We start from the raw sequence: 19,855 nt of genomic DNA on the forward strand, positions 1-19,855 counted from the left end.
GCACCTGGACCTGCTAGCGAAATTCTGCCAGAACTGGGCCCTGACAGTAAACCAAACAAAAACTAAAATCATGATTTTCCAAAAGAAGCCCAGATGTCAGGAAAACAAATCCATGTTCACTCTAGGAAGCACCGTCCTAGAACACACAATGAAGTCTACCTACCTTGGTCTGGACATTACTGCATCTGGAAGTTTCAACATGGCAGTGAATGCACTCAAAGAAAAAGCCTGTAGAGCCCTTTATGCAATAAAATCAAAATTTTACAACATAAACATACCTATTTCAATCTGGTGCAAATTATTCGATAGTATAATACAACCTATCACGCTGTATGGAAGTGAGGTCTGGGGTCCACTCAGTGCACATGACTTCACTACATGGGATAAGCATCCAGTAGAGGCCCTACATGCTGAATTCTGCCGGCCCATATTGAAAGTCCAAACAAAAACACCAAACAACGCATGTAGGGCAGAATTAGGTCGTTACCCATTGGCTATACCTATCCAAAAACTAGCACTAAAATTCTGGATGCACTTAAAATCTAGTCCCAAAAATACACTTCATTTTGAAGCACAAGAAACCCAGGAACTGAACCCTGACAAGAGTCCCCTTTGCCAGCTGGTGCTGAAGCTAACTAACACACATCAAGCTCAGTCCAGCACTGCCTCCAAAACACCAATTAGAGTCAACTAAATAATTAATGAAGCAAAAGAAGACTATTTGGAACATTTGACAAACCAAACCTCAAACCAAAGTAGAAAGAATTCCTATCTGATCCTAAACAGAAATTACAAATTAGCAGACTATCTTCTCTCTGTCAGAGATGTGAAGCAGAGGCAAATCCTGACCGAGTACAGGCTCAGTGACCACAACCTGGCAGTGGAAACAGGCAGGCACAGAAAGACCTGGCTGCCCAGAGAACACAGAATATGTGGTCACTGTCAGGCAGAGAAGGTTGAGACAGAGGAGCACTTCCTTTTACATTGTAAAAAAGATGACATTTTAAGACAAATATACTTCACCAAATTACAAATCTATATTCTGGATTTTGCAGACATGGAACATAAGGACAAAATGTCAATTCTTCTTGGTGAAGGTCCGTCTGCTGCCCTGGCAGCACAATATGTCCTGAAGTGTCATAACCTGAGAGATTCAGTCTGACCTTATTTATAACTTTGTTCTTTATCTTTATTTTTTATTTTCTATGATACTAACGTATATTCACAATGCTTATTGTTATTATTATTATTGTTATTATATTGTTGCTTAATCTGTTATTTTATTACAAATCTGTTATTTATACAATTATTCTTGTTCAACTTGAATATTGCTTTGGCAATACTGTACTCAAACAGTCATGCTAATAAAGCACTTTGAATTTGAATTTGAGAGAGAGAGAGAGACAGATACAGAGAGAGAGAGAGAGACAGAGAGAGAGAGACACAGAGATAGAGACACAGAGATAGAGACACAGAGATAGAGAGACAGAGAGAGAGACAGAGATAGAGACACAGAGATAGAGACACAGAGATAGAGAGACAGAGATAGAGACATTGACAGAGATAGAGAGACAGAGATAGAGACAACAAGAGTGAGAGAAAAAAACCCTCTGGCTGCTTGTCTGAGACCCACACAGCCAATGACTATTGATCCACAAACCCCATTCTGTTCAAAACTGCAAATTGGTTTAATGCCACAGAAATAGACTGTTTTTTATTGTCTTTGTTATTGAAGCTTAATGAAATCTTTGTGTGGTGTGTGTGTAACAAATACGGAAATATGTTGTGCAACATTTGGCACGCAGGAATGGTCATGCTAAACGCAAGAAATGTGTCTGCGTATCCGTGTGAAAACGGTAGCAATTAAAGCAGTCAACTCTGTGATTTTTGGCAACACTGTGATTTAGCTGCAGTGTGTTTGTGTGAGGAAGAGAGAAAGAGCATAATAGTATTGTAATATATGCTGTTGTGCGTGCACCAGCTAGTTTAGCTTCAGCTAGTGTTTGTGTGGGCACACTCCCTAGAGTAATGTTTGGATGGGAGTTGTTACCCAGCCCAAATACAGGAAGATTTAGCAGTGGGACAGTTTTGTTAAAAGGCCCTTATTTTACCAACAGGTGTGAATAAGTACAACATACTTATTCACAACGTTGTTGTGTTTTGGCACTTAAAATAGAACTTGGCATCGTTTAGCGTCTTATCCTAGCTATCTTTGTTGTCTACGGGGAATGGGTTAACCTAGTGATTATTAGTGCTTGGCACTTGGTTCTATAAACATCCTTACTATACCGACAGTGATATATTGTTGTTACTCTTTCTTCTGACAAATGGACTTCATTGCCGTATTGTAAGTCGCTTTGGATAAAAGCGTCTGCTAAATGCCCTAAATGTAAATGTGATCAACAATACAAGCTGAATCTGCCCTGTGACACCATGAGTTGGAGTGCCCACCTAGATGTATGCTGGATACATCGAACATCCTGCCTAATCCAGTGGACTGTAGCACCTGGAAGGCTTATCTATCCGTCATACATCTAGGTAGGCAATCCCAGGCCCACCTACGCAGATGGCCGGCGCATTGAGAGTGTACATGAACATGTACATGGTTAAACGTTATCCAGTGAGGATGTTGAACTATGCATCTTTTAGTACAGTGAAACATTAGCGTACATGCGTTATGTATTCAAACTGGTAACATTCACCCAAAATGCTATCAAAACACTGACACAAAACCCCTCACTTAGCACAAAAAAGTTAAGCAGTACCTGTAGAAAAATTAACAAAACCATGAAAAAATGATAAGCTCAATCTCAGACGGAGCGTTTACAGAGAAGTAATAATGGACACAATATGGCAAAAAGTACAAAGATGGCTCTGGCATTATTACGAGTCACTAGATATTCCTTGAAGATAAGAAACAAGTATTCTTTTTCTCATGATAGTCGTGTTATCTTCCCCCTCCCCATCTCCGAACGCCGGCCTGACTGCTGAAGTGAAGTCGGGGTGTCTTTGTGAAGCGCTGTGAATCAAAACACCTCCTCGTCTCAGCGCCTCGCTCTTCCTTTACTGCGACTGTGTGTTCTCCCTGCCTTCAAAGAAGTCCTCTCTGCACACGCTTGTTTCCAAAAACCAGCGTCGTCAGCCGCGTTTAACCGACCGACCCGCAGCCAGCTAGCTTGTTCAAGCGACGTCTTGTTTTCCAATTATGAAATCAAACCACAACAAAGCGGCGATATGGCGGTCTCCCAGAGTGTCTGGCGCTAGTGACGGGGAGGGGAGCTTTAGCCGGATTCAAAGTGATGGCCGAGAGAGCCCACAACATCATCAATAACGTCTCTCTCTCTCTCTCTGATAACGATGACAGAAGAACTTTATTCCACTTCCACTTATTTATATGATGTCGCCTTTATGGGTTTTCCCATCAAAGTAGATGCTTCACGCGAAGCCTCTGCCAGGCAGACAGTGTGTGTGTGTGTGTGTGTGTGTGTGTGTGTATTTATGTTGTGTGTCCTGTCGTACTGCAGGACTGGGAAATGAGAACGCACAACTCTGCCTTCTGTCTCTGGTACACTAAGCATGAGAGAGAACGTTTTAGACTTATTACATATTATACTATATACCTGACCTTTTTATTTTATTTTCTAACCCTTTTTATTTTATTGTTCACCTGCTTTGGCAATGCAAATGTTTATTTCTCATGCCAATAAAGCTTTTTTGAATTGAATTTGAAATTGAATTGAGAGAGAGAGAGAGAGAGAGAGAGAGAGAGAGAGAGAGAGAGAGAGAGAGAGAGAGAGAGAGAGAGAGAGAGAGAGAGAGAGAGAGAGAGAGAGAGAGAGACTCTAAAGTGGTAATCTCTCTCCCCAGCCTACGCGGGGCCTGGAATGGCTGTGTGAAGGACGGCCAAGGGTTGAAAACATTAAAATGGAGGCGCGTGTTTGTTTCCAGGCTATAAAAGGAAATGAGCTTAGCTATTCACGGGAAAGAGATCCGCTTGGCGCTGTTATTTTGGAGGTTTTTTTGGGATGAATATTTGGTTCCGGAGAGAAGCTCAAGGAAGTCTGAAGAAAATAAAGCTTTTTTTTTTTTTGTCAGAAGCTAGGAAGAAAACATGGAACTTAAAAACTGGAAAAACTGGAAATTTGAACAGGTAAAAATAAAACGGTTAGTCTCTGAACTCTACCAATTTTCTCTCACCGGATGTATTGACCTATGCTACAGATCAAAACTGTAGCGCCGCAAACCTCGAATTCCACCCAATCTCTGGTGAGAATGTCCTTTTCATCGTGTTTTTGTTCTGTTTTGGATTTATTACAGTTTATTACATTCTGAGTCAGCTTTTCCCACCACCTCGGAGTCAAAGCGTCTGCTAGTTGTCTACAAAGCTACCGCTCCTTCATTTCAAAATGGCCTCCAAGCTACATGCGGTGTAGCTGGGATTGGGGGGGGGGCATTCAAGGCAAGGCAAGGCAACTTTATTTATATAGCACTTATCATACACAAGGCAGACTCAAAGTGCTTCACATATAAACATTGTCACACAATAAAAGAAAATAATAGATAAGTAAAAAAGTAAAATAGATAGAAAATAAAGGCAAAGTTAAAAAAAAAAAGCATTTTAGAAAGTGCAATGTATTTAAGATCAACAGTCTCTGATACCCACGTCGGGACTCTGACCCGACCTAAAGGAACTTGGTCCTTACCCACGTCGGGACTCCGACCCGACCTAAACGAACTTGGTCCTTACCCACGTCGGGACTCTGACCGACCTAAAGGAACTTGGTCCTCACCCACGTCGGGACACTCTGGGGTCTCTCTGGTATCAGATCATGTATCTCTCTGGTAAAAATAGGCAAAGTTAGTAATAAAATAAAAAATAGATAGAAAATAAAGTCAAAGTTAAAAAACATTGTAGATTTAAGATTTAGCAGAAAGCTAAAGCAAACATAAAAGTCTTCAGTCTTGTTTTAAAAGCTGTCAGAGTTGGGGCAAGTCTTAAATCCTCAGGGAGTTTATTCCAGCTATTTGTTGCATAGTAACTAAATCCTGCTTCCCCATGTTTCGTGTTGACTGGGGATAATTAACAGATTGGTCTCAGAGGATCTTAGTGGCCTAGAAGGCTTATGTAGTGGAAGCATATCAGTTAAATATTTTGGCCCTAAACCATGTAGGGATTTAAAGGTTAGCAACATGATTTTAAAATCAATTCTCTGACAAACAGGGAGCCAATGTAACAATTTAAGAATTGGTGTAATATGTTCACATTTTTTGGTCTTTGTTAGAACTCTAGCAGCAGCATTCTGAACAAGCTGTAGTTGCCTTACAGTTTTTTTTGGGAGACCTGTAAGGAGACCATTGCAGTAATCAAGCTTGCTAGTGATAAAGGCATGTACAAGTTTTTGTAGGTCTTCGGTAGACATCGCTAGTCTTGCTACGTTTTTAAGGTGATAATATGCAGATTTTGTAACTGATTTGATGTGACTGTCGAAATGTAAATCTGAATCCATGATAACCCCTAGATTTCTGGCTTTGATTGAGGTTTTCAGGGACAGAGAGTGAAGGTTACTTTAAGCCTTTTGGTTTTAGCACCAAATACAATTATCTCGGTTGTGTCCTCATTTAGTTGAAGGAAATGTCGGCACATCCAGTCTGACTTGCTCAATGCACTGGCACAACAGATCTATGAGCTGATAGTCATTTGGTGATAGCGATACATAGATTTGTGTGTCATCAGCATAGCAGTGATGGTCAATAGTGTTACTTTTCATGATTTGCCCTAGTGGGAACATGTAGATGTTGAATAGAGAGGGTCCTAAGATCGAACCTTGTTCAGACACACACACACACACAGACGTTTTATGAGGCCACTCCCCACACTGCTAGTGGAAAATATCTGAACTTTTCGGAAATGCGCCGCCGTTGCTGCCTTTTAGGCAACCAATCAGATGTTAGATGGGGTGGGACTTGTGGCCAAGGTCACCACAAAAATCAAGGAGAACTTCCCTTGTCCGTCTGTCCAGAACTATCGCTACATCAACTATAGATATTAAAAAGGAAACGACACAAAGCTAGTCATTTAACGGCCGTTAGCATGATGTTATGTTGTCATAAAAACAAAGCCTGCGCTTTTATGCCAGAAAAAAACCCACTATGTGGATACGGGCCTGAGTGACCCCCTGGTTTCAGCTGGAATTCAAACACTTTGAAAGTGAAAAAGTTCTAGGAAAGAGGGGGGTATGGTTTTCAAAACAGTTATTGTCATATACGCATGCTGTTGTATGGTAAAGCACGCGCCACATGGGATATTTATGTGGATGTATCTGTGTTAACGGGAGTCTATCAGTAAATGACACTGAACTGCCTCTGCTGTCATCTTTACAGTTATGACCCATGCTAATCATTTTTTAAGCTAGACGACAATTAATAATTAAAGGGGTAGTTCAGGATTTTGGACATCGGGTCTCATTTCCAAGTGAGCCAGTGTGTTATTTATCATTGGAGACCGTTTTCAACATGTTTCATTCAGTCCTTCTAGTTGCAGAAATCGCTGGTGCTAGGCTAGCGCAAGTCGAGGGGAACTGCTAGCCTGCCAATAAAAACAGTTTTACCCACTCCACAGTACAGAGGCTATGACCCACTATGTTGTGCTCCATGTACCCAATGTTGACAACGTTACATGACTAAGCTACCAACACAAACAAAGAGGAGCTAGGAAAGGAAATTAACTACGTGTTTAAGTTGTGAAGGCAAACGTGTGGCTACACACAGCACTACAAACGTTGTCAAGATTGAAAAAGCAAAAAATATTTGTTGCACAGCTGAACGCTGTATCACATCATGAGCTGGCTGTTCTCAATTCACAACACACATCCATCCTACATCAGGCATTCTGACCAAAACTCATACACTCCCCACCACAATTATTCCACTAATTACTCCATTATCGTCATCTCCACTATACCCAACACTATACGAACGCAAACCGTGGATAAGTTAGGCTACTTGGTGGCTATGGCTAACACCAATTGCAAGAGTTAAAACAGCCGACCACTTGAGTGCAAAAAACACAAAAGACCTCACCGCAGCACCAGCAAATCTTAAGCAATAAATATTGCCTCTTACCTTTATTTATGTGGCAGTGGTCTGCAGGTTATTGCTCTGTATGTCCATGGTACTACCAACCTGCTCTGGTGCTTTAAACCTATGTATTCAGGCTAAAATGACTTTATTGTCTGATGCCTCATTATTGCATCCCAGCCAAAGAGTATTGGTATTAATACCTCATTCATTGTCCAAGCCAGGCTGGCAGCTCATACAAAAATAAGTAAGGGATAATGTATAGAACACCGGTCATTATCAAAAAATAAGCAAAAATAAGCCCAGACGAACCAGACACCGGGTGGGCTTGTTTTCCCGATAATGACCGACATTGACGTCGCTTAGCAACCAAATACGCTGGGGTTGATTACCGGATTACCGGTTAGTTACCAGACTACTTGTGGAGTGATACGAGAGACGTGAATCAGAGCCACTTTCCCTGACAGTCATTATATGCTTAGCAACGGTCAATTATTGAAAAATAATTCACCACCGGAAGTCGGGAAGGCCCATGCAAGTGAACAGCACATTCCACAGCATTGAGAAGAGCTGTGTAATAATCCATAATAATTCAACTCTTTCAAGTTGAATTATTTTTTGGTCTTTTTAAGTGGTGGGTACAAAGTGAATCTTGACGAAAACTGGTGGGTACTCGTCCCCAGCGTCCCCAGCGTAATCGACGCCTATGCCTGGTTGTGATATGAAATCTGGGCTTTTAGGGCAGTCAATGGATACAGAGACAGGTCATTAAGGAGCAGGTAGGGGTTAGACAGTGAATACAGAGACAGGGCATTGAGGAGCAGGTAGGAGTTAGACAGTACAGAGACAGTTCATTAAGGAGCAGGTAGGGGTTAGACAGTGAATACAGAGACAGGGCATTGAGGAGCAGGTAGGGGTTAGACAGTACAGAGACAGGTCATTAAGGAGCAGGTAGGGGTTAGACAGTACAGAGACAGGTCATTAAGGAGCAGGTAGGGGTTAGACAGTACAGAGACAGGTCATTGAGGAGCAGCTAGGGGTTAGACAGTGAATACAGAGATAGACATCTCAGTCTCATACATTCTCACTCTCTAAGGATCTCTACATCCCTTGGCTCTTGAATTGGATAGAGAATCGTACCCACAACCTTATGGCTGGCACCCTAAACCACAATCATCCGACTAATTCTGCTGATCTCATGGACGCATTCCAACATTAAATTTTCTCTACATCCTCCTTGGTTTTGGAGGCGGGACTATTGGAATGCACCCGTCCCTGTGGAATCTAGACTATTGGAATGCACCCGTCCCTGTGGAATCTAGACTACTGGAATGCATCCAGTCTCTGTGGGATAGTGACTATTGGGATGCACCCGTCCCTGTGGAATCTAGACTACTGGAATGCATCCAGTCTCTGTGGGATAGTGACTATTGGGATGCACCCGTCCCCACTGAATCAGAGACTGTTGGAAGGCGCCGGGGGCCCTGTGGAATCTAGACTATTGGAATGCACCCGTCCCTGTGGAATCTAGACTATTGGAATGCATCCAGTCTCTGTGGGATAGTGACTATTGGGATCAGAGACTGTTGGAAGGCGCCCGGGGCCCTGCTGGTACCTGTGGCGCGGGGCTCCTGGGGCATGAAGAACTGGTAGAAGGTGGGCTCCGAGAGGCCCTTGACGTTGCGGGCCGTGATCTCCACCTCGTAGCGCGTGCTCCAGCGCAGCGGCTGCAGCAGCGCCGCGTCCTGGGCGCCCGGCACCAGCTTGGTCATCCACTGCTCCTCCTTGTCCTGTTGGGGCGGGGCCGGAAGGGGCGGGGTCGGAAGGGGCGGGGCCGGAAGGGGCGGGGCAGAGGTCACGATGAGGAGGCAGAGTTCAACAGAGTCATGACTAAGCGACTGGGCGTGGCTCCCCTGCTGAGGCCCCAGGGTTAACGACAGCTAGGCTCAGACGCTACCCGATGCTAAGTTGTATTTTAAAGGACCAGGACGGACAAACACTTTGTTTGTTCTTAATATTCAGACAGTCCTCACATCCCCAGTGTCTCCCTGTGTGTTCTGCTGACATAAGGGTGTGAGTACATACTGTATACATCATATACTGTATACATACTGTATACATCATATACTGTATACATACTGTATGCATCATATACTGTATACATCATATACTGCATACATCATACTGTATGGATCATATACTGTATACAGCATCATCATATACAGTACATGATGTATACATCACATGCTGTATGTTATATATTTATATATATATATACCGTCTTGTACTTGATGCTTGATGATGTACTCCACGATGGGCATCATATACTGTATACATATTGTATACAGTACATGCTGTATGTTATGTATATATATATATATATATATATATATCGTCTTGTCCTTGACGATGTACTCCACGATGGGCATCATATACTGTATACAGTACATGCTGTATGTTATGTATATATATATATATATATATGTATATATATATATATATATATACCGTCTTGTACTTGATGCTTGACGATGTACTCCACGATGGGCATCATATACTGTATACAGTACATGCTGTATGTTATGTATATATATATATATATATGTATATATATATATATATATATACCGTCTTGTACTTGATGCTTGATGATGTACTCCACGATGGGCATCATATACTGTATACATAATGTATACAGTACATGCTGTATGTTATGTATATATATATATACCGTCTTGTACTTGACGATGTACTCCACGATGGGCATCCCGCCGTCGTCCTGCCTCACCAGGCCCAGCCGGTAGGCCACGCCCACCCCCCGCTGGCCGTGCACCGCGGGGGGGCTGGGCTCACCTGGGGGAGGGGGGGGAGAGAGAGAGAGAGAGAGAGAGAGAGAGAGAGAGACAGAGACAGAGAGAGAGAGAGAGAGAGAGAGAGGGAGAGGGGGAGAGAGAGAGAGAGAGAGGGAGAGAGAGAGAGGGGGGAGAGAGAGAAAGAAAGAGAGGGAGAGAGACAGAGAGAGAGAGGGAGAGAGAGACAGAGAGAGAGAGAGAAAAAAAGAGAGAGAGAAAAAAAGAGAGGGAGAGAAAAATAGATTTTTTTAGATTTTTAACATAACTTTATTGCAACATTTCTTACTTATTTTAGCTATTTTAGCTTTTTCTCAAAAGCTAAAATAGCTTCTACAATATACATATATATATTATTCTATACCATGTAAAAAATGTATCTCACCACCAACGAAAGAAAACAAAACACCATCCCAAATGTTTTTAAAATAATCCAGATCATTCATCTTTTCATAATACTTAAATTCTAGTAGAATCCTTGCTTTTACCAAACCCTTGAAAGTTGCAACACACTCTTTTGCCTGACCACTTTCTACTTTATGCTTCCTACTATAGTAGATCGCCATTTTTGCTTGCCCAAACAAAAAATTGATCAATCTGCCCTTTTTCTTTTTTCTTTTTCCATATGAAAGGCAAAAAATAAAAAATTGCTCGCTAAAATTCTCTCCAAAGGAGTTTAACAAATTACTAAGCAGAGTAAATAATGGTGTCAATCTGCAACAATATTTTTATATTGTTGCAGATTGACAGTGAAAAATTGTCTCTCTACATGAACAGAATGGGCATTTATCTGAAACGGCAGGGTTTAAAATAGATATAAAAGCATTCACTGCAATTATCCTGTGTAGAACTCGCCAATGAAGATCACCAATGTTTTTAGCCAACGGTGGCTTGTACAACATGCCCCAAGCAGGTTTTGTCTGTCCTTTGACCCTAAAATGTTCTCTCCAGGGTGTATCCTTTCTAGTCTTTAGTTTTCCTTTGTTCACAGCTTTAACACACACTTTATACAGATGTGTTCCTTTAATACAATCCAGTGCCATCCACTCCTTACTCCCCACCTCCAGAAGAGGGCTCAGCACCTCGGAGTCTGTTAGTTTGGCCTTAAAAAACAACTTTGGAAAAGGGTCATTCTGATCTGGTATCTTCAGTCCACCAGTCTTTAAGTAGTTTATGTTCCTCTTCTGATATGGTATTCCTAAGGCTTGCAAGAAGCTGTTCCACGATGCGAATAGAGTGGCTCTCCAGTTTGGCAGCCAGCGCCATGGTCTCAGCTGTATTCCCACCAGTCAGTTGAACAAAATGTTTTCACTGTCACCACATCTGATGAGAGATCCAGGCTGCCAGGGAATCTCCAACCGTGCTTAAAAACTCCAGTCTAAAAGCTCCCTTGCTACTTTCGAGGTGAACCAAACCCTGCCCTCCCTCTTCTTTAGATAAGTATAAAACATCTTGTGGTGCAACTTATCCCAAAAGAAATCTAAAAAAATGCCCTGAATCCTTGCTAATGGACCAGCTGGGGGGTCTAGAACGCTGAGTCGATGCCATAAAACAGGTGCCACAAGATTGTTCGCAATAATGGTGCGCCCCCTAAACGACATACGGGGTAAAAGCCATCTCCATTTCTTAAAAGTGCCTTGCATTCTTTCCACCACTCCTTCCCAGTTCTTTTTGATCATTGACTCATCCCCCAAGTGAACTCCGACGTACTTGATGCCATCTGTGGCCCATATAAGCCCTTCAGGTAATTTTGGTCTCTCTTCTTGCCAATTTCCTACAATTAATGCAGTACTCTTAGCCCAATTTACTTTTGATGATGAGATTTTTCCATAAAGTTCCACAATATGGGTCAATGTTTTAACATCACTATCCTCCCTAATAGCTACAATAACATCATCTGCATATGCAGAGAGAAATAATGGAGCGATACCCTCAGCTACCCTGACCCCTCTCAGCTCTTTCCTAAGCCTACACAGTAAGGGTTCAATTGCAATTGAGTAAAGCATACCAGAGACATTACAACCCTGTCGAATACCCCTGCCAATGTTAAAAGGAGCGCTTAACCCACCGTTGACTTTCAGTACACTCTCAACCTTACTGTAGAGCACCCTGATCATGGCGATAAAACCAGGGGAGAAACCAAAAGCCTCTAAGACTTTCCAGAGATATTAGTGTGCCACCCGGTCAAAAGCCTTTTCTTGGTCCAAGGAAATAAAACCAAGCTGGAGATCCAGTGTGTTTGAGATGTCCAAATAATCCTGAATGAATGCAATGTTATCTCGAATTGATCTGCCAGGGATACAATAGGACTGGTCTATGTGCACAACCTGATCCATCACGTCTCTCAGACGATTTGCCAATGCTTTAGAGATGATCTTATAGAGAGAGAGAGGGAGAGGGAGAGAGAGAGAGAGAGAGAGAGGGAGAGAGAGAGAGAGAGAGAGAGTGTTCACTCACCACGTAGCCAGTGGCTGTCTCAAATGACCTGGGGGAGCGTGCGTGTGTATGTGCGTGTGTACGTGTGTGTGTGTGTGCGTGTGTGTGTGAGAATTCAGCTCAGACATGCCATTGTACCACAAGTGCAATGTATTTGTACGAGTGTGTGTGTATTTCTCCCTGTGTGTGTGTGTGTGTGACTGTGTGTGTGTGTGTGTGTGTGTGTGTATGTGTGTGTGAGTGTGCATGTGCATGTGTGTGTGTGTGTGTGTTGGATGAAAATCTAATCCAGTGCCCTTGTATTTGTAAGATTGTGTGTATTTCTACAAATCTGTGTGAGTGAGTTTGGGTGTGTGTGTATTTGTGTGCGTGTGTGTGCATTTCTAAACATGTGTGTGTGTGTCTGTGTGTGTGTGTGCGTGCATGTACTTCTGTACGTGTGTGTGTATTTCTACATATGTTTGTGTGTTCCTGTGTGTGTGTGTCTCTGTGTGTGTATTTCTACACGTGTGTATTTCTGCACCTGTGTGCGTGCGTGTGTGTGTGTTTCTACACACACCTGTGTGTGTGTGTGTGTGTGTGTTCATCCACGCGGCGCAGCAGAGGCTAAAGGGAGAGATGACGAGGGAGAGAGGGAGTGTACCCGGGTACAGTCTGGAGTTCACATTGGCTGTGTGGGGGGGTGGGGCGTGACCCCCAGAGTGTCTTATCGCCGCGGCCCCCCCGGGCCCCGCGGCCCCCCACGGCCCCGTGGCCCCCCAGGCCCCGTGGCCCCCCCGGGCCCCGGCCCCCCGCGGCCCCCCAGGCCCCGCGGCCCCCCAGGCCCAGGCTCAGCTTCAGCATGCAGCGGTGTGTAGCGTGTTGGCAATATGCCATCGATCCAGCAGGAGGAGAGAGTGTGTGTGTGTGTGCGCTCATTTCGGTATGTGTGTGTGTGTGCGCGCATGTGTGTGTGTGTGTGTGTGTGTGTGTGTGTGTGTGTGTGTGTGTGTGCGCGTGTGCGCGCGTTTGTGTGTGTGGAGAGACCAAGGGATGACACATTGTCTCCATTCTTGCCGTGGAGTAGTGGTCAGTGACGGAGAAGGTTTTCGTATTTCCATAACGGAGTTTCTTTTGCTCCCAGGATTTTGCGGAGAGGCACTAAAGTGGAGGAGCTTGATGAAGCATGACGGTGTCGATCAACGACGGCATGATCCAGTGACCCCCGCTGTAACGTGAGGAGGAGAGGGTCTGGTGGGGGGCGGGGGTGACGGAGGACTGACAGACGGGTGGTGTCTGGTGGGGGGTGGGGGTGACGGAGGACTGACAGACGGGTGGTGTCTGGTAGGGGGTGGGGGTGATGGAGGACTGACAGACGGGTGGTGTCTGGTGGGGGGTGGGGGTGACGGAGGACTGACAGACGGGTGGTGTCTGGTGGGGGGTGGGGGTGACGGAGGACTGACAGACGGGTGGTGTCTGGTGGGGGGTGGGGGTGACGGAGGACTGACAGACGGGTGGTGTCTGGTGGGGGGTGGGGGTGACGGAGGACTGACAGACGGGTGGTGTCTGGTAGGGGGTGGGGGTGACGGAGGACTGACAGACGGGTGGTGTCTGGTGGAGGGTGGGGGTGACGGAGGACTGACAGACGGGTGGTGTCTGGTAGGGGGTGGGGGTGACGGAGGACTGACAGACGGGTGGTGTCTGCGGGGGGTGTGGTGACGGAGGTGCGGAGGGAGACTTACGGATGGGGAGCGTCTGGAAGCTCTCGGTGGGGCTGGGCCCCCCCTGCCCCTTCCCGTTGACTGCGGCCACCCGCACCTCGTAGGTGGTGTTGGGCTCCAGCCCTGTCAGCACCACCGTCGCTGGTGGGACACACACATCATCATCATCATCATCATCATCATCGTCATCATCATCATCGTCATCATCATCATCGCTTTGGTGTCACTATCAGGGCAGACAAAGAGCTCGGGCTGCGCCTAAATGGAGTGCAGCAAACCAGGACCTATTGCACAAAACATCTACGTCCTCACAGTGATGTGTGTCCTCACAGTGATGTGTGTCCTCACAGTGATGTGTGTCCTCACAGTGATGTGTGTCCTCACAGTGATGTGTGTCCTCACAGTGATGTGTGTCCTCACAGTGATGTGTGTCCTCAGAGTGATGTGTGTCCTCACAGTGATGTGTGTCCTCACAGTGATGTGTGTCCTCAGTGATGTGTGTCCTCACAGTGATGTGTGTTCTCACAGTGATGTGTGTTCTCAGTGATGTGTGTTCTCAGTGATGTGTGTCCTCACAGTGATGTGTGTCCTCACACTGATGTGTGTCCTCACACTGATGTGTGTCCTCACAGTGATGTGTGTCCTCACACTGATGTGTGTTCTCAGTGATGTGTGTCCTCACAGTGATGTGTGTCCTCACAGTGATGTGTGTCCTCACAGTGATGTGTGTCCTCACAGTGATGTGTGTCCTCACACTGATGTGTGTCCTCACAGTGATGTGTGTCCTCACAGTGATGTGTGTCCTCACAGTGATGTGTGTCCTCACACTGATGTGTGTCCTCACAGTGATGTGTGTCCTCACAGTGATGTGTGTTCTCAGTGATGTGTGTTCTCACAGTGATGTGTGTTCTCACAGTGATGTGTGTCCTCACAGTGATGTGTGTTCTCACACTGATGTGTGTTCTCATAAATGATCTTTCTTCTCACTAATTATGTGTTCTTGCAAAATTGTGCAACTTTGTGTTCACTTGTTGTTCCTCACGAGGGAAAGCAGCAATACGCTGCTTTCCCTCGTGTACCCTCTAATACCCTCTCTCTAGCTCCTCACTTAACACCCGGCAGACTTATGGTGGAAATAAGAGGAGGAGGAGGAGGGAGAGGAGGAAGAGGAGGAGGAGGAGGAAGAGGAGGAGGAGGAAGAGGAGGGGGAGGAGGAGGAGGAAGAGGAGGAAGAGGAGGAAGAGGGGGAGGAGGAGGAAGAGGAGGAAGAGGAGGAGGAAGAGGAGGAGGAAGAGGGGGAGGAAGAGGAGGGGGAGGAGGAGGAAGAGGGGGAGGAGGAGGAAGAGGAGGAGGAGGAAGAGGGGGAGGAGGAGAAAGATGCAGAGGACGAAGAATAGGTGTGAGGTGTGAAGGAAGACATGATGGGTGGTGTCATGAGGGGGGGTCTGGAAGGGGGGGTGGGGTTGTCATGATGGAGGAAGAATAAGAAGAATACGAAGAAGAGGAGAAGGGGGAGGAAAATAAAGAAAAGCTGGAAGGAAAGGAAGGAGGAAGCAGGACATGGATCAGAGGAACAGACGTAAGCAGGACGTTAATCCCGGATCAGTGAGGTAGCGTCCCCCCGAGCCCCTCACAGGGCCTTGCTCGTCTCGCCGTGAATATTTAACGACATTAAACAAACAGAGAACCAAGCTGAGCTGGGGCTGAGCTGTGCAGTCGTCTGACAGCCGTTTGTTGTAAGAAGGATTCATACAAAAAAGAACTGGAACACAAACGCAAAGAAAGTGGTGATAAGGACCGGATAAGGATATTGACACGAATACAAAGACACGGTAAACAATCAAAGTTCTGGTTGGGATTGTAAACTGTCATAAGTCATATTTTGCTATACTAATACAAAAGTGCAATCTCCTTGTTCCCCGGCCCAGTGTGAAAACATTAATGTCCATGGCCAAATGTAAAAACAACAGTAGCACATTTGCATCTCGATTTTCTCATTAAGCCCCTTTGCTTTTATCCAAATCAACGTCCAAGTGAAACAGTAGTGGTCGACACGGACCCAAAAGGCTGATCAATGGTCGCATGCTGATTGAGCATCGGCACGATACACCTGTTATCAAGTCCACGACTTCTGGTGGTGCACCTTGCTGCGACCCGGACACCAGAGTTTGTATGATTGTTTGTTTGTTATGAGTCCGATCTAATTTTGTTGCGTCTTCTGCTGTTTGTCAAGTGGCAACGCAGCGAAAGCTGCTTCACGGATGGTGGACTGTGTACACCAGCAAGTACAAAACAAGCCCCATGCTCCAATATTGGTCTTGGGCGACTTCAACCACTGCAGCCTGAACAGCCTGAACAGCCTGAACAGCGCCTCCTGGGTTTCAGCAGTACGGTAAAAACAGACAAATTGAACAAGTGTTACGGTAACATTGACAATGCATACGCTGCTAAAATTAGGCCTCCCCTCTCGAACTCTGATCATAACAAAATTAAGTTAATCCCCGTATTCAAGTCTGCTATTAAAAAAAGCGAACCCATTTCAGCGACAGTCAGTGTGTGGGAGGAACTGAGAGGCTGCTTCTTGCCGATGGATTGGGATGTTTTTTATCAGGGTTATGATCTGGACAGCACGGTGACGGGATCACGACTACATTCACTTCTGCGTCGACACCGTGGTGCCGAAAAAGACCATCAAAATCGACCCCAACAATAAGGACTACATCACGCCCGAGATAAAGGACTGCATCAGACATATAAGAAGAGCCTTCAAAGAAGAGCGTCCAAAAATAACTCCAATGGAAACTGAGGGAGCAGCGGAGCAGCGGACTGTCAAAGAAACGTTTTTAACTAAGGACCCTGAAAAGATGTGGGAGTGCGTGAAGGACATGACTCACTTGAACAGAGGGAAGAGTGAACTCAATCTGTAATGAACAAGAGAGGGCAAATGAGATGAACATGTTTTATAAAAGGTTTGATGCTGAGGAGGGCAGGGACCTATCAGTGAACACCTTCTGTGATCCCGATGAAGATAGAATAGTAATTGATACTGATACTGTTGTGAAGGCTTCAGGGCACACAAGGAAGGTCAGTGGGCCAGACGGCCGCGCCCCCTTAATCTTGCATGAATGTGCTCATGAACTTGCAGCAGCCTGGCGCCCATTATTTCAGCTCTTCGTAGACACGCATAGTTTACCAACACAATGGAAGAAAGCTATCATAATCCCTGTGCCAAAGAAATCATGGCCAGGACAGAATGACGACTTCAGACCAGTCGCTCTAACGTCAGTCGTAATGGAATCATTTGAAGGCATTATGCTGGGAGAGCCACACAGGTCACACATCTCCTTCATCCCGACCAGTTGTCTTATAGAGATGGGAGAAGCACTGCTGCTCCGTTAAAGGACAATCCCGGTATTTTGAACATTGAGCGTGTGGGAGGGTGGGTGGGTGGGTAAGGGGGGTCTATATTTACTGACTATAATGAACTGTGTACATTGGTGCAGTGTTTAGAATAGGGCAGTGTGACATATAAACTATAGGTCTCTATTGTAATATCATGTGGAATATCACTATAGTGTTATGATGCAGTGTTTAGAATAGGGCAGTGTGAAATATAAACTATAGGTCTCTATGTTGATATCATGTGGAATATCACTATAGTGTTATGTGTTATGATGCAGTGTTTGTTTAGAATAGGGCTGTGTGTAATGCAGACTATGCGATATCATGTGCAATATTAACTGGGGGTTGTAGGAGTATGGGTGGGGCGGCTGGCTGTGTGTTTGTGTGTGTGTGTGTGTGTGCGGGTACAGTTAGCCTATAGCTATGTGTTATATGTCTCTATGTTCATTGGTGTCAGCTCACCTTCTGTGTTTATGTATGTTTTTTTTTCTAATTTGTGTAACCACACTCTCTCGATTGCCCCAGACAAATATCTCTACCTAAGAGACATTAAAGGCTCTTCTTATCTTATCTTACCTCTCCACTTATAAAAAAGGGGCTTTGGTACCCCGTTAATAGCCTTACATAGTACCCCTTTAATAACAGATGACCATGCAATAGTACCCCTTTAATAACAGCTGTAGGGTCCATTAAATAGTACCCCTTTAATAACAGCTGTAGATACAAGTCAATAGTACCCCTTTAATAACATTACATAGTCCCCCTTTAATAACAGCGATTGAGATCTAATTCAGTCGCTGCATAAAAGCATCTTCTTCATAGACCCAATAGCATGAGCAACGCCATCCACTCCAGGAACAAACCCAAGAACTACAGTTCTCACTGAGAGCTCTAGTACTGCAGCAGGTACTAGTGGAGGTACTCACTGTGGGCTGAGGGCTGTAGTACTGCAGCAGGTACTAGTGGAGGTACTCACTGTGGGCTGAGGGCTCTAGTACTGCAGCAGGTACTAGTGGAGGTACTCACTGTGGGCTGAGGGCTGTAGTACTGCAGCAGGTACTAGTGGAGGTACTCACTGTGGGCTGAGGGCTGTAGTACTGCAGCAGGTACTAGTGGAGGTACTCACTGTGGGCTGAGGGCTCTAGTACTCTAGTACTCACTGTGGGCGCTGGGGGAGCGGAGCTCCCTCCAGTCGTGGGCGGACAGCTCCTTGTACTGCAGCAGGTAGTGGGCGATGGGGACGCCGCCGTGGGAGTCGGGCGTCGTGAAGGAGACGGTGGCCAGGCGCTGGGAGACGGCCGACAGACGCACCGAGTACGGGCTGGACGGCACGTCTGGTGAGAGAAGGGGGAAATATGGAAATATGAATCGTTAATATAACCGGTTGATTAACACAGATGCGACTACACTGATACATGGGCCCCTGAATCGATTTAAAATGACAAGAATTGGTGCGATGTGATTGGTCTAAAAAAAAATCAATTTATTTTGAGCAATCTGATTGGTCGAAAAAAATCGATTTATTTCCAGCAGTCTGATTGGTGGAAAAATCAATTTATTTCTTGGGATCTGATTGGTTGAAAAAATCATTTATTTCTAGCGATCTGATTGGTTGAAAAAAAATAGATTTATTTCCGGCAATCTGATTTATTATTTATTTTGAGCGATTTGATTGGTCTAAAAAATCTATTCATTTTGAGTGGTCGAAATAATGTGATTTCTCTAACTGTCTCGCAGCCTTGCTTGCAGTGTTGCAGACACGTCCACTTCACCATAGTGTCAATCTCCACAATGGCAACTCCCCTCACCTTCAGTTTCCTCTGCTGTTACTGCCCACGATGTGAACGTTTCCCCCAAAACTATAACCAACTTTCCAAGCAAAGTGAAAGTGAGAAAGTGTGTCAGAACATGCCCCTCGTACATACTGGTCAAGTAGTTGCGTAGCATTTCACAGTGCTTGCAACGTTTGATTGCACAGTGGTGTCTTGTGCACACGTTGAAACAAAATCCAGTGCATGCACCAAAATGCTAAATGAATGAAGTAGCAGTATCCTTGAGCTATGCAAAAACACTCGGGTCATCTTTGTGGGTGTGAGGCAGCACCGGGTTGGAAAAAATAATATGAGAAACTTTCCACACAACCAGAGCAAGGCATTCACACAGGCCCGGAGTGGCTTAGGAGTTGGGGATTCCAACTTGGGGTGCTACAAGCTAAGAATGTGTCTAGGATGCTTTTTTTTTTGTGTGTGATTCAATGAGAGAGGTGATGAATCTTGTATGTTCCTTGTTGACATGTTCCCAATGTCATTCAGAAACGTGAACGCTCACAGCCAGCCGCAGCTGAGGAGGAGGACGTGAAACCAAAACACTCTTTGGTCATTGGTCTCCAAG

This window comes from Micromesistius poutassou, assembly GCF_964030765.1.
Source record: "Micromesistius poutassou genome assembly, chromosome: 17".
Classification (NCBI taxonomy): domain Eukaryota; kingdom Metazoa; phylum Chordata; class Actinopteri; order Gadiformes; family Gadidae; genus Micromesistius; species Micromesistius poutassou.